This window comes from Carcharhinus amblyrhynchos, chromosome 2 (assembly GCF_965287045.1).
Source record: "Carcharhinus amblyrhynchos chromosome 2, sCarAmb.v2.hapA, whole genome shotgun sequence".
Classification (NCBI taxonomy): Eukaryota; Metazoa; Chordata; class Chondrichthyes; order Carcharhiniformes; family Carcharhinidae; genus Carcharhinus; species Carcharhinus amblyrhynchos.
Genome location: NC_137325.1, coordinates 64,861,181 through 64,874,443, shown reverse-complemented (window position 1 = coordinate 64,874,443; position 13,263 = coordinate 64,861,181). Strand labels below are relative to the sequence as shown.

Genomic DNA, 13,263 nt, shown 5'->3' with positions numbered 1-13,263 from the left:
TCCACTTGTCCACAATTTCATCCAATGTGCCAGAGAAACTGCAAGAAAAGATCACAAGCAGCGGATAAACAGAAGAGCCCCTGAGGAATTCTACCCCTTTAGTAAACTAATCTATATTGAATTATTCTCAGCCGTTGCACTGGCAGTTGCACTGACTTTTAGGTGTGAGATTGACATTCTGTATGGACATGACAAAGATCAGCTCAAACCCAAATCACAGGATTAAAATCGAGAAGAGATACAAAGCCAGCCAGGTAAAATTTAAAAGTGGTCAAAACTACAGCACATCAGAAAGACTCAGAGCTCTTCTGATTGAAAAATTGAAAACTAATTTGGAAATTGAAACTATATTCATCAGGTATAGCCTACTTCTAGTAATACAAAATAACTTGTGGTGCAAGAGATTAATTTGTTAAATAGCAGAAATAATACCACACAATGGCAATTTAATGTTAAAAGCTCAATTTAAATTCAACAATTTTGAGTGGAGTTGAGTACAACATTTTCCTTAAGGATTTTTGAACAATTCTGTATCTGCATCTTCAATTGGTGAGGGTAGATGAAGAGCTGGAACCTGGTTTAGGAAAATTACAGTGTGATTAAAATTTTGTAAAACTTCAATTTTTTAACACCATATCAAACTTTCACAGCACTGTCGACCCGTCTCCCAACAGGCTGGAGCTGTTCAGCTTTACGTAGCTCACAACAGCCATCTGCCTCTGTGAAAAACTCAGAATGCTAGGATGCAGGCGCTCAACAAAATCCTTAATTAAATAATGGTGCCCAATTAATGATATTGGGGACTTCACTTTTCAACACTCCATCTGCCCTTGTGAAAGTCCGTAAAAAGTCTGACAACACCAGGTTTTAGTCCAACCTATTTATTTGATAATATACTCACAAGCTTTCGGGTTAGCCCCTTCGTCAGGTGAAGGGGCTAACCCGAAAACTTGCGAGTATATTATCAAATAAATAGGTTGGACTAAAACCTGGTGTTGTCAGACTTTTTACTGTGTTTACGCCAGTCCAACGCCAGCATTCCCACATCATGACTACTTGTGAAAGTCAACAGGGTTAGAAACATAGGCAGCAGACAGCATGCAGCCTGTCAGCGCCATTATTTTTGATTGCCCACCTTTGTGCTAACCCACTTCAGCACACAAAAATATGGCCGTAAACATTTTGAACTGCTCAAACCTACCTTGGAATTAAGTGGGCAATGAATTAGTACTTAGTGTTTTTATCTCTGATAATATTAATAAATGTAGGAATTACATTAGCTATCTGCCTGTCATCTGGCATTGCACTTTTTCTAATCAATTATGAAATATGTGTAATAATGTCTCTGTTATCTTTCCCTGACACAGTTCCCTAGTAAAGATTCCCAGTATCATTCAGATACTGCCCAATGGAATGCGTAAGACATATCACAGAGATACACTTCTAAACTCTGCTCAAGCACGATAAAAAGGCTTTATCCCATGTCTGATGAAATCCCTTAACTTAAGCAGAAAAAAAAATCAAAAAACATCATAGGAACCAGGACAAGTTTGCCAACTCAGTTTCATGTCTGGCAAATGCCATGGACTCAAGGAAAAAGCATTTAAGATAATTTCATAATTTCGTTAAAGATTGTAAGACATTGCAAATGCCAGAAATCTGAAATAAACACAAAAATGCTAAAATCACACAGCAAATCTTTCAGCATCTGTTAAGAAATATATGTGCAGGTCTCTGCATATGAGAAAGATGTGCAGGTTAGATGGACTGGCCATGCTAAATTGCCCCATTGTGCTCTAAGATATATAGATTAGGGGGATTAGCATGGTATGAATGGGCCGAATCAATGGGCTGAACGGCCTCCTTCTGCATTGTAAGGATTCTGTAATTCCATGATGTGCTGTACAATTGAAGCATAAAGTTTTTAAACTTATAAACTTAACATTCGGAATCCTTGACTCTAGCGGACATTAAGGAATTTTCATTCTTACCGCCAATTTAAAAAATCCCAGGATTGTTGATGGCAGCGGACAGAAAACCTCTGTCCACCTCTCCCTCCCTTCGAAGTACTTACTGTGTTCATGTTGAAGTCTCCGAAAACAATCTGTCAGCGTGTTGCACTGACAACATTCCTTTAACAATCTTGTGGACTCACACAGAGTTCTGTAATTCCCATGTTGATGATTGAATGTATCCACAATATTGGCAAAACACTGATCAAGATGAGCCAAGTTTACAATCTTTGCTGCAATTCTCCCATCCTTCATTGACGTAACTGTAAAATCATTTTTGTTACTCAATATAGATATATATATATCTGTACAAAAGCAAAATCTCTTGTTTTCAATTTTTCAAACAAACAAAATGTCACAAGTGCAGAAATGGCTAATGGCCCAGTGATAGTCTGTCCAATATTCCACCATAATATGGAAGTTAAATATGAGTTTAACACTCCTATTCTGTTATAATGAAAACAATAATTAACATCATTAAAGCTAATTAACCCAATATTTAACATTGTGACATTTATATCCCACATGGAATGACTCATAGAATGGCACAGAAGGGATCCTTTCAACCTATCATGCCCATGTCAGCTCTTTTTAAATGGATCTCAGGTTGTCCCATTCCCTCATCTTTTCCTCATAGTTCTGCCCTTCCTTTCCATTTAGATAATTACCTAACTCCCTTTTGAAAGCCATGATTGAATCTGCCTCCACCACAGTTTCAGACAGCAAACATTAGGATCTGAAGTGCATTACACAAAAATTGTTTATGGTCATCAGTAGGTTCTCAATTCCGCCATCTTCTGTGGCAGGACTCGAATGCAGGTTTAGCTGAATTTCTGGATTAATAGTCTAGCAATAATATCACAAGGCCATCACTTTCCCATAAATCCATGTATTGAATGTATGTATCACTATAAACAAAACTAAAAATAAAATTGAACTAACTCTGAATTATCTTGTTTTTGAAGATTTTCTTTACTGTAATTTTGTTAGCAAACTCATCAACAAGCCAAACTTTAATTTAAAATGTGTAGACTTACAATTCTCATTTGGAAACAAAAACATTGAGCAGCACATTCAGAATAATTAATCATCTTGTCTTTATTAGAAATAAATGGCAGGATCTTACAGCTCCCCATGGCATGTTATCCAAAATGGCCACCAGTGGGATCTGCCAGGCCCAACAATGTCTATAGCGTTCCACAAGACCTACACCCTGCATCACTGGATAACCCTCCATGGAGGAATCATAAATAGTGAGATCAGAATATCCCGCTGGTGGAAAACACCGGAAAATCCCGCCCAATAACAATCACAACCACAACATCTGTTCCTCGAAGCAAAGGCATTCTCTATAACCATGTTGTAACCATACTATTTGAACAGGTATATTTAGATCACAATGATGTTTTCATCAAAATAAATATTTGAAATAAATGCATCGTAATTATCAACTTTTCATCCCCACAATAAAAACACGGCTCATGCTTTTCTTGGCTTAATCTTTTTAGGTCCCTTTCATGTTAATACAGTTCAACTGGAAAATGTTAAAATATGCAAATGATCAGTTAAGGAGCCACTTGTGGCTCCAAAGCCGCATGGCGCTGTTAACAAAACATACCTTCTGTTGGTCGTCGCAATTGTCGTGCAGACTGTGGAAGCATAATGGGCGCTCGCTGCAAAGAATAAAGGCAAATATTTACCAGATATATACTTATTATCTCTTATTCTTAATTTGCATGCAGAGAACAGATTATTGGCTGGAACAGGGCACCTCGAAAGAGGATTGAGATTTAAACAAGTAGCTGCATAGCATCAAGAGAGTGGATAAAACAAACCCCAAAGGAATTTGAGAATGTGATGTCAAAGCAAATGCAGATGAAGAGGACAATATACCAGAAGGAGGGGAGATGGAAGTAAATTACTGGTAAAGTTTTAGTTAAACCCACCCTTTAATTTAAACTAGATCAACTATTCATATTCTGAATTTATTTTTGGTATGTCACGCTTTTAGCCTGATCAATAGAAACACAACATGACAGGCTCCTAAGTCCCTTCAGACGCACATCTGGTGCCATGTGGATAATTCAGGATGCTTCTCTCAACCTGGATAACCATATGTGGAGAAATGTTATCAGCTGGAAGAGAATAGTGCATATAAATCCACAATTGGAGGGCTGGTGCAGGCGGGAGGGCTTCAGATTCCTGGGGCTTTTGGATCAGTTCTGGGGGAAATGGGGTCTGTACAAGCTGAACAGTTTGCATCTCAACAGAGCTGGGGTAAATGTCCTTGTGGAGAGATTTGCTAATGCTGTTGGGGAGAGTGAATGGCAGATAAATGGGAACCTGAGAGAGTCAGAGATAGAGGTGCAGAGCTGGAAGTGGAAGAGAGAAAATTAGTAAATGGGTATGGAAGGCAGAGAAAGAAAGGTGTAAGGTAGACAACAATGATGGTTGTTCAGTGATAGTGTATATACTTCAGTGCAAGGAGTTTAGTGAATAAGGCAGATGAGCCTTATTCTGAACATAAGGGCAGAAATGGCAGCACTATCTTCATAAAAGAGGAGTGTGAAATGTTGGATGGCATAAGCAAAGTGAAATTTGTTTTTATTCACTGATTGGACATGGGTATTCGTGGCTGGCCAGGATTTATCGCCTATCCGTAGTTGCCCTTGAAGGACAGTTGAGAGTCAACCACATTACTGTGGCCCTGGAGTCACATGTAGGCCAGGCCAGGTAAGGACAGCAGATTTCCTTCCCTAAAGGACACTAGTGAACCAGATGGGGTTTTCAGACAATCAACAATGGTTTCATGGTCATCAGTATATTTTTAATTCCAGATACTTTTTATTGAAAATTCCACTATTTATCATGATGGGATTTGAATCGGGGTCCCCAAGACATTAGCTGAATTTCTAGATTAATAGTCTAGCAATAATATCAGTAGGCCATTGCTTCCCCAGAGAGAGGAAATATAGAAGGGTTTAATATCTATAAAAGCAGATAATTCAGCAGGCCAGGATGAAGAGAAGCAAGAGAGGAAATAGTAGGTGTTCCCTTCCATCATTTTCTAATTCTCTGGCTGTGGGAACGGTGTAAGAAGTCTCACAACACTAAGTTAAAGACCAACAGGTTTATTTGGTAACAAAAGGTGGCATTTGTTACCAGGTAAACCTGTTGGAGTTTAACCTGGTATTGTGAGACCTCTCACTATGTTTACCCCAGTCCAACGCCGGCATCTCCACATCACGTAGGAACAGTGCCAGAGGGCTGGAGAAATGTCAGAATTGTACAATATTTTAAAAAGAAAGAAGGGATGGCTCAACTGTGTCAAACATTTGCTACAGTGGCTGCATGAGTCCCACAGTACTGTGCTGTCTATAGTAGACACAGCTGTGTGGCACCAGGGAAAGGAGACCCTGTATTCCCCAACCTGAGGCACAGTGCTGCCCTGAGATGGTGAAAAAGGAGTGTCCATGGGTCCAGCAAAATGGTGCTGTCCATGAAAACCAGCTGGGCATGGAGTTGGCAAGCAGGAACTACCCTGGCAGAGTAATGAACAGCGCATCAGGAGCAGTGCAGCACAGTAGCAAGAAAGGTTGCTGTACTCACCTCAAAGTCTCTGGCAATCTGAGGGCTATTTTGTGCACGCCATCAGGTTTTAGATAATGTATTTTCACACTAGTGTGGTGCAAGATTAAAAGGCTTGACCAGATGCCAGCAGGCAGCTTTTTTAATGAACATTCATGACCTCTATATGAGTGCAAATGGAACTCACACGACTGGTCAGCGGGAAGACCTATCCACTATTAATCTGCCATTGGGAATATTGTTATGTGATTTTAGATGGGCAGATATCTAACATTTTGGCTCCCACTAGATTTAATGGAATTGCTTCTCATTCTTCTAAACTTCAAAGAAGCAAAGCTCAATTTGCTCAGTTTCTCATCATAGGACAAACCCCTCATCCCAGGGATCAATTTAGTGAACATTTGCTATACTGCTCCAATACAAGTATATCCTCCCTTCAAAGTAGAGACCAAGACTGCACACAGTATTCCAGATCTCACCAAAACACTGTACAACTATAGAATGTCTCCTTTATTCTTGTACTGCAATTCCCTTACAATAAAAGCCAACTTGCCATTTGCCTTCCTAATTGTTTGCTGCATTGGCATGCTAAATTTCTGTGTTCCTCATAGCAGCACACCCAAGTCTCTTTGAATATCATGCTTACCAGTTTCTCAGTTTTTAAAAAAAAATTCTTTTTTTTAGTCTTAAGGCTTGTGTGAAGTCGTTTTCCTCATCTCTCCTGAATGGATTGGCTCAAATTTTAATATTGTGTCCCCTTGGCCAAAACTGCTCACCAGCAGACAAATTAATTGTCTCAACATAACTCATATAATGTCTGAAATGGGTTCTTCACAGGTTTTCAAACAAAATTTGACACCAGATGCTTCCCTACATTATGTTCCATTTGCCATCTTGTTGCCTGCTCAATTAATCTGCTGATATCTCTTTGCAGACTCTCTGTATCTTCCCCAGAGCTTACTTTTCCAATTCTCTTGGGATCATCCGCAAAATAGTCAGGGAGAATGAGGAATTAATAGAGAGAAGTTACAGGCTGGTAGTCACACCGGGGCCACGGGAGGAAGACACGTGGGTCACGGTTAGGAAGGATAAATGTCACATACCAGAGAGTACCCCAGTGGCTGTCCCCCTTAACAGTAAAGGCTGGGTGACAGACAGGAGAGGGGAGGGGAGAGAGCAGTCAGTGAACGGATGCCCTGTGGTCGTTCCCCTCCAAAATAAGTATACCGTTTTGAAAACTGTCGGGGGGATAACCCTCCAGGGGTAAGTCACGGTGACCAGGTCACTGGCACGGAGTCGGGCTCTGTGGCTCAGAAAGGAAAGACGGGGGACAAGGAGAGCAATAGTAGTGGGGGATGCAATAGTTAGAGGCACGGACAGGCGGTTCTGTGGGCGCAAATGAGACTCCAGAATGATAGTCTGCCTTCCTGGTGCCAGGGTCCTGGATGTCTCTGAGCAGGTAGGAAGCATCCTAAAAGGGGTGGGTCATCAGAGAGATGTCATTGTCCACATTGGTGCAAATGACATAGGCAGAAAGAGCAGGGAGGTCCTGCAAGAGCAACTCAGGGAGTTGGGTAGTAGGCTAAAAAGCAGATCCTCTAGGGTAGCAATCTCTGGACTACTCCCAGTGCCACATGCTAGTGAGGCTAGGAACAGGGAGATTGTACAACTGAACGCGTGGCTAAAGGACTGGTGCAGGAAGGAGGGTTTCAAATTCATGGATCACTGGGAAGTCTTCAAGAGAGGATGGCACCTGTATAAGAAGGACGGGTTACATCCAAACTGGAGGGCCACGAATATCCTGGCCGAGAGTTTTGCTAGTGTGGTTCAGGTGGGTTTAAACTAATGTGGCAGGGGGGTGGGGATAAAAACAATAGGTCAATAAGCATAGAGGCTGGGGATGAGCTTGGGGCCAGGACAAGGCTATCTAAGGGCATTCTCGGGGAGGATGACCTCAGTGGGCCTGGAGGTCTGGAGTGCATCTACTTCAATGCAAAAAGCGTAACGGGCAAGACAGATGAACTTAGAGCCTTAATGCTTGTGCGAAATTTGGATGTGGTTGCAGTGACAGAGACTTGGTTAAAAGAAGGACAGGACTGGCAGCTGAATATTCCAGGGTATAAGTGTTTTAGGCGAGACAGAGGTGGGGCTAGAAGAGGAGAGAAAGTAGCAATACTGGTTAGAGAGCATATTACACCAATACAGACGGTGGACAATTTAGAAGGGTCATGTAACGAGTCACTGTGGGTGGAGCTCAGAAACAGGAAGGGCGCAGTCACTATGCTGGGGGTATACTACAGGCCTCCCAACAGCCCACGGGAAGTTGAGGAACGGACATGTAAGTAGATTCTGGACAGGTGCAGAAAAAATAGGGTTGTTGTAGTAGGACACTTTAATTTCCCTTGTATACACAGGAAATCACTTAGGGCTGGAGGTCTGGACAGGGAGCAATTTATAAAATGCGTACAGGAATGTTCTTTGGAACAATATGTTGATAGTCCAACTAGAGAGGGGGCTATACTGGACCTAGTATTGGGGAATGAGCCCGGTCAGGTCATCAAAGTTTCAGTAGGGGAACATGTGGCAAATAGTGACCACAACTCTGTAAACTTTAGGATAGTAATGGAAAAAGATGAGTGTTGTCCTATTGGTAAGGTGCTGAATTGGGGAAGGCTAACTACAGCCAGATTAGGCAGGATTTGGTGGTTGTTGATTGGGAGAGACTGTTTGAGGGTAAATCCACATCTGGCATGTGGAAGTCTTTTAAGGAGCGGTTGATAGGGCTGCAGGACAGGCATGTGCCTATGAAAAGGAAGGATAAGAAAGATAGGATTCGAGAGCTGTGGATAACCAAAGAAATTGTGGGTCTAATCAAAAAGAAAAAAGAGGCATATATACGGTCCAGGCAGCTAAAAACAGATGGAGCACTGGAGGAATTCAGAGAAAGTAGAAAAGAACTCAAACAGGGAGTTAGAAGGGCAAAAAGTCACAAAATGTCCTTGGCAGACAGGATTAAGGGAATCCTAAGGCATTTTATACCTACGGTAGGAACAAGAGGGTTGTCAGGGAAAGAATCGGACCTCTCAGGGACAAAGGAGGGGAATTATGCTTAGAACCCAAGGAAGTAGGTGAGATCCTAAACAAGTACTTTGCATCAGTATTCACAAAGGAGAGGGATATGTTGACTGGTAGTGTCTCAGAGGGATGTGTTGACCCATTAGAAAAAATCTCAATTATAAGGGAGGAAGTGTTAGGTTTTTTAGGAAACATTAAGACAGACAAATCCCTAGGGCCTGATGGCATCTATCCTAGACTGCTCAGGGAGACAAAAGATGAAATTGCTGGGCCTCTAACAGAAATCTTTGTCTCTTCACTGGACATAGGTGAGGTCCCAGAGGATTGGAGGATAGCAAATGTGGTCCCGTTATTTATGAAGGGTAGCAAGGATAACCCAGGTAATTATAGGCCGGTGAGCTTGACATCTGTGGTAAGGAAATTGTTGGAGAAGATTCTTAGAGATAGGATATATGCACATTTAGAACTGAATAATCTCATTAGCGATAGACAGCAATGCTTTGTATGAGAGAGGTCATGCCTCACAAATTTGGTTGAGTTTTTTGAGGAGGTGACAAAAATGATTCATGAGGGAAGGGCCGTGGATGTTGTCTATATGGAATTTAATAAAGCGTTTGACAAGGTCCCTCATGGCAGGCTGGTGCAAAAGGTTAAATCTCACGGGATAAAAGGTGAGCTAGCTAGATGGGTGGAGAACTGGCTTGGCGTGGAAGACAGAGGGTAGCAGTGGAGGGGTCTTTTTCCAGTTGGAGGTCTGTGACTAGTGGTGTTCCGCAGGGCTCTGTACTGGGACCTCTGCTGTTTGTGATATATATAAATGATTTGGAAGAAGATGTAGCTGGTGTGATCAGTAAGTTTGCAGATGGCAGAAAGATTGCTGGAGTTGTGGATAGTGATGAACATTGTCAGAGAATACAGCAGGATATAGATAGGCTGGAAAATTGAGCGGAGAAATGGCAGATGGAATTTAATCCAGATAAACGCAAAGTGATGCATTTCAGTAGATCTAATGTAGGGGGGAGCTATACAATAAATGGCAGAACCATCAGGAGTATAGACACACAGAGGGACCTGGGTGTGCAAGTCCACAGATCCTTAAAGGTGGCAGCAGTGGTGGAGAGGGTGCTGAAGAAGGCATATGGCATCCTTGCCTTTATTGGATGGAACATTGAGTATAAAAGTTGGCATATGATGTTGCAGCTATATAGAACATTGGTTAGGCCACGTTTGGAATACTGCGTCCAGTTCTGGTCGCCACACTACCAGAAGGACGTGGAGGCTTTGAAGTGAGTACAGAAAAAGTTTATCAGGATGTTGCCTGGTATGGAGGGTCTTAGTTATGAGGAGAGATTGGGTAAAGTGGGGTTGTTCTCCCTGGAAAGATGGGGGATGAGGGGTGACCTAATAGAGGTGTATAAAATTATGAAGGACGTAGATAGGGTGAACAGTGGGAAGCTTTTTCCCAGGTCGAACGTGACGAACACAAGGGGTCACAAGTTGAAGGTGAGGGGGGCAAGGTTCAACATAGATGTCAGGGGGACATCTTTTACGCAGAGGGTGGTGGGGGCCTGGAATGCACTGCCAAGCAAGGTGGTTGAGGTGGACATGCTGGAATCGTTTAAGACGTATCTAGATAGCCACATGAACTGACTGGGAATAGAGGGATACAAATGAATGGTCTAGCTGGGCGCATGAGCAGCGCAGGCTTGGGCCGAAGGGCCTGTTCCTGTGTTGTATTGTTCTTTGTTCTTAAAGCCTACATACATTACACTTTGTCTCTTCACCTAAGTCGTAAATATAGATTGCAAATAGCAGAGGTCCCAATACTGATCCTTGTGACACTCCACTGTTCACAGCCTGTCAACCTGAAAAGCCTTGTTTGTGCCCACGCTTTGATTTCTATACAAATTCTCTAACCATACCAATATATTATCCCAAACTCAATGAGTCCTTATTTTGTTTATTAACCTTTTATGCAGCACCTTGTTGAATGCCTTTGGAACATTCCCCTCCATCTACACTATTGATTACATCGTCAAAAAACTCTGAAGAAAATTGTCAAATGGGATTTCCCTTTTGTAAAATCATGTTGATTTGTTCTTATTATACAATAGTTTTTAAATGCATTGTTAAAAGTTCCTTAATAATAGCTTCCAGCATTTTCCCAACAACTGATGTTAGGCTAACTGGTCTGTATTTCACTGTTTTCTCTCTCCCTCCTTTCTTGGAAAGCGGTGCAACATTTGCCAAAGTCCAATCTGATGGGACCATTCCTGGATCTAATGAATTTTGAAAAACCATAGCTGTCCATTATCTCTGCAGTTATCTCCTTTATAACCCTAGGATGTGGACCATCACGTCCTGGGATTTGTTGGATTTTAATCCCACCCATTTCTCCAATGCTTTATATCTGTTGATATTAATTTCCCAAATTCCCTCAATCTTTTTAACTCCTGGACTATCATCTGTTTCTGGCAGGGAACTTGTGTTTTCTTCTGTGAAGACAAGTCACAAAGTATTTGTTCCCGGTGTCTGCCGTTTCCCTGTTCTCCATACTAAACTCTCACTCTTCCATCGAAATCTGAGATTCGCATCTATTCTGAGGATTAATGACGGAACGTCCACTTTCTTACACCAGTGAAATGTGAAGTTAAAAGTTCTCACAATGTGATGCGAAGATGGCAAGGAAAGCTAGTCGCTGCAAAGTTAATTGCCAGAAAAATGTAAAGGCAAATCTGACTTCTCCCTTTGTTTTCCTGCTCTCTCGGCTGTTCATTCAATTCAAAAGAAGGTTTTTGTTTCCCCCGATGTGCACACTAACCTCTCCTTCGGTGATGTCGGGGTCCGCAGGGCGACGGGGACAGCAGCAGCAGCAGCAGAGAGACATTGCTGAAAGTTTGCTGGACTTTGGAAACTCCCCGCGCAACTCAGGTCTCCTTCAAAATGCGGGAAAAAGGGAACACCACGGAAAAGTTATGGGAGCGATCTGTACATTCAGCACGTTCAGTCGATAAGCTCATCCGTGGGATATCTCTGGCCCAACTCCTGACTTGTCAAAGCTGCGGCAAGTGGGGAAAGCAATGAAGAACCAAGCAGAGAGTGATGAGAATCGCTCTTTATTTTGTCCACTGGAGCTCAGATTAGACTGAGCACCCTCATGAGCACAAAACACACGTTTTACAGTTTCCTATTTGGGAAATGATGGGTGTATTTATACAGCAGCCTGGCAGTTAGCAAAAACAGGGGTGGGCGTTCAAAACATTACCTGTAGGAGGCGACATTAAAAATAAAGAAGTAGTTGGCTGGGGTTGGGGAATTTATGAGTATTAAATATTGCCTTCCAGACAGCTAACGAGTCAATTTACACAATAATGTTTAGGCTTTGCAGTCAGTACCGAAGATCAGGATCTCGCTTACACTTTCTCACAGAATTGGTAGACTTTTATGCTTCAATATCAGAAAATTAAAAGGTCGAAACAGCACTTTACACGGGTGGAACACACTGGGCAAACAACTCCCCTGATTAAAAAATTCACACCGAGTCACGCAGAGTCTAAACCACGAAGTACAAGTTAGATTGGGGTAATTCAATGTAAAATAGTGTACAGAAAACAAAATAAAGAGGGAGAGGAAGGCAGTATTTAGAAAGAGATAAAAGGCTGACAGAAAAAGTAAAACCAAAAAGAAACATTTTAATGCCAATGTGTGAGATGTGAGAAAACGTTTCCACAATGGGTGGTTCAGGTTTGGAACGCACTGTCTGGAAATGTAACGGAAGCAAGTTCAATTGCGGCATTCAAGAGAACATTAGATTATTATCTGAATAGAAGCAGTGTGCAGGGGTACAGGGAAAAGGCAGAGAATGGCACTAGGTCATGTTGCTCATTTGGAGAACCAGTGCAGACAGGATGGGGCAAATGGCCATCTTCTGCGCTATAATCTGTGATTATGTGAAATACTGAGTTCCTCGACAAGATATTAGGGAGGTTTCTGGAATGAGAGGACAATTCAGACAGCAGTTTCCTGATTCTGCCTTAACCTGTGCATGTGTAAATGTCAGAAGTTACTGTCTGATTTAATTATGAACAACAATTAGCTCTAAAAGCCACATTATTTAAAACACAAAATTCAGCCCATTATATTTAAATAAATGCCAAATCATGTATAAAAATCAAAGATTGGATAAGAATGATGGAATTAAGAGAAAGAGATAAAGGAAGCAGAAAGCAAAAATTTTACTTTGTAAAAACTGCACCAATAATTAAATCTGAAGGAATGAGATGCCACACTTGGAAAGATTAATTTTCAATACCATATAGGTTGCTTGGTAATAATTAAGGCATTAAAAATTAATTTATGCTTCAATGGTAACCTTAACCTTTACCAGCATGTTTAGTGAATGGCTGATGGTTAACTACCCCAACTTTGTGCCCTTTAGTTATTTGGATGTCAAGTCTCTCAGTCACATGCTGTCTGGTGAAACAGGACAATCACTTCTTGATGTTGAAAGTTGCATTCATAGTTACTGTTATTAATCTGAGCACAGTTCAGCTCAATTTTATTTAAACTATAAAATCTGGGTCAATAT

General features: G+C 41.6%; 1 long non-coding RNA gene across 1 annotated transcript; it reads right to left on the bottom strand.

The window, feature by feature from the left end:
- Positions 1-2,226: 2,226 nt before the first annotated feature.
- On the bottom strand, positions 2,227-11,685 carry LOC145360843 (uncharacterized). Its single transcript, XR_013889788.1, has 3 exons — positions 11,497-11,685; positions 3,631-3,685; positions 2,227-2,275 (listed from the first exon to the last, which is right to left on the bottom strand). It is a non-coding gene; the product is annotated as an uncharacterized LOC145360843 (long non-coding RNA).
- Between the last annotated feature and the right edge of the window lie 1,578 nt (positions 11,686-13,263).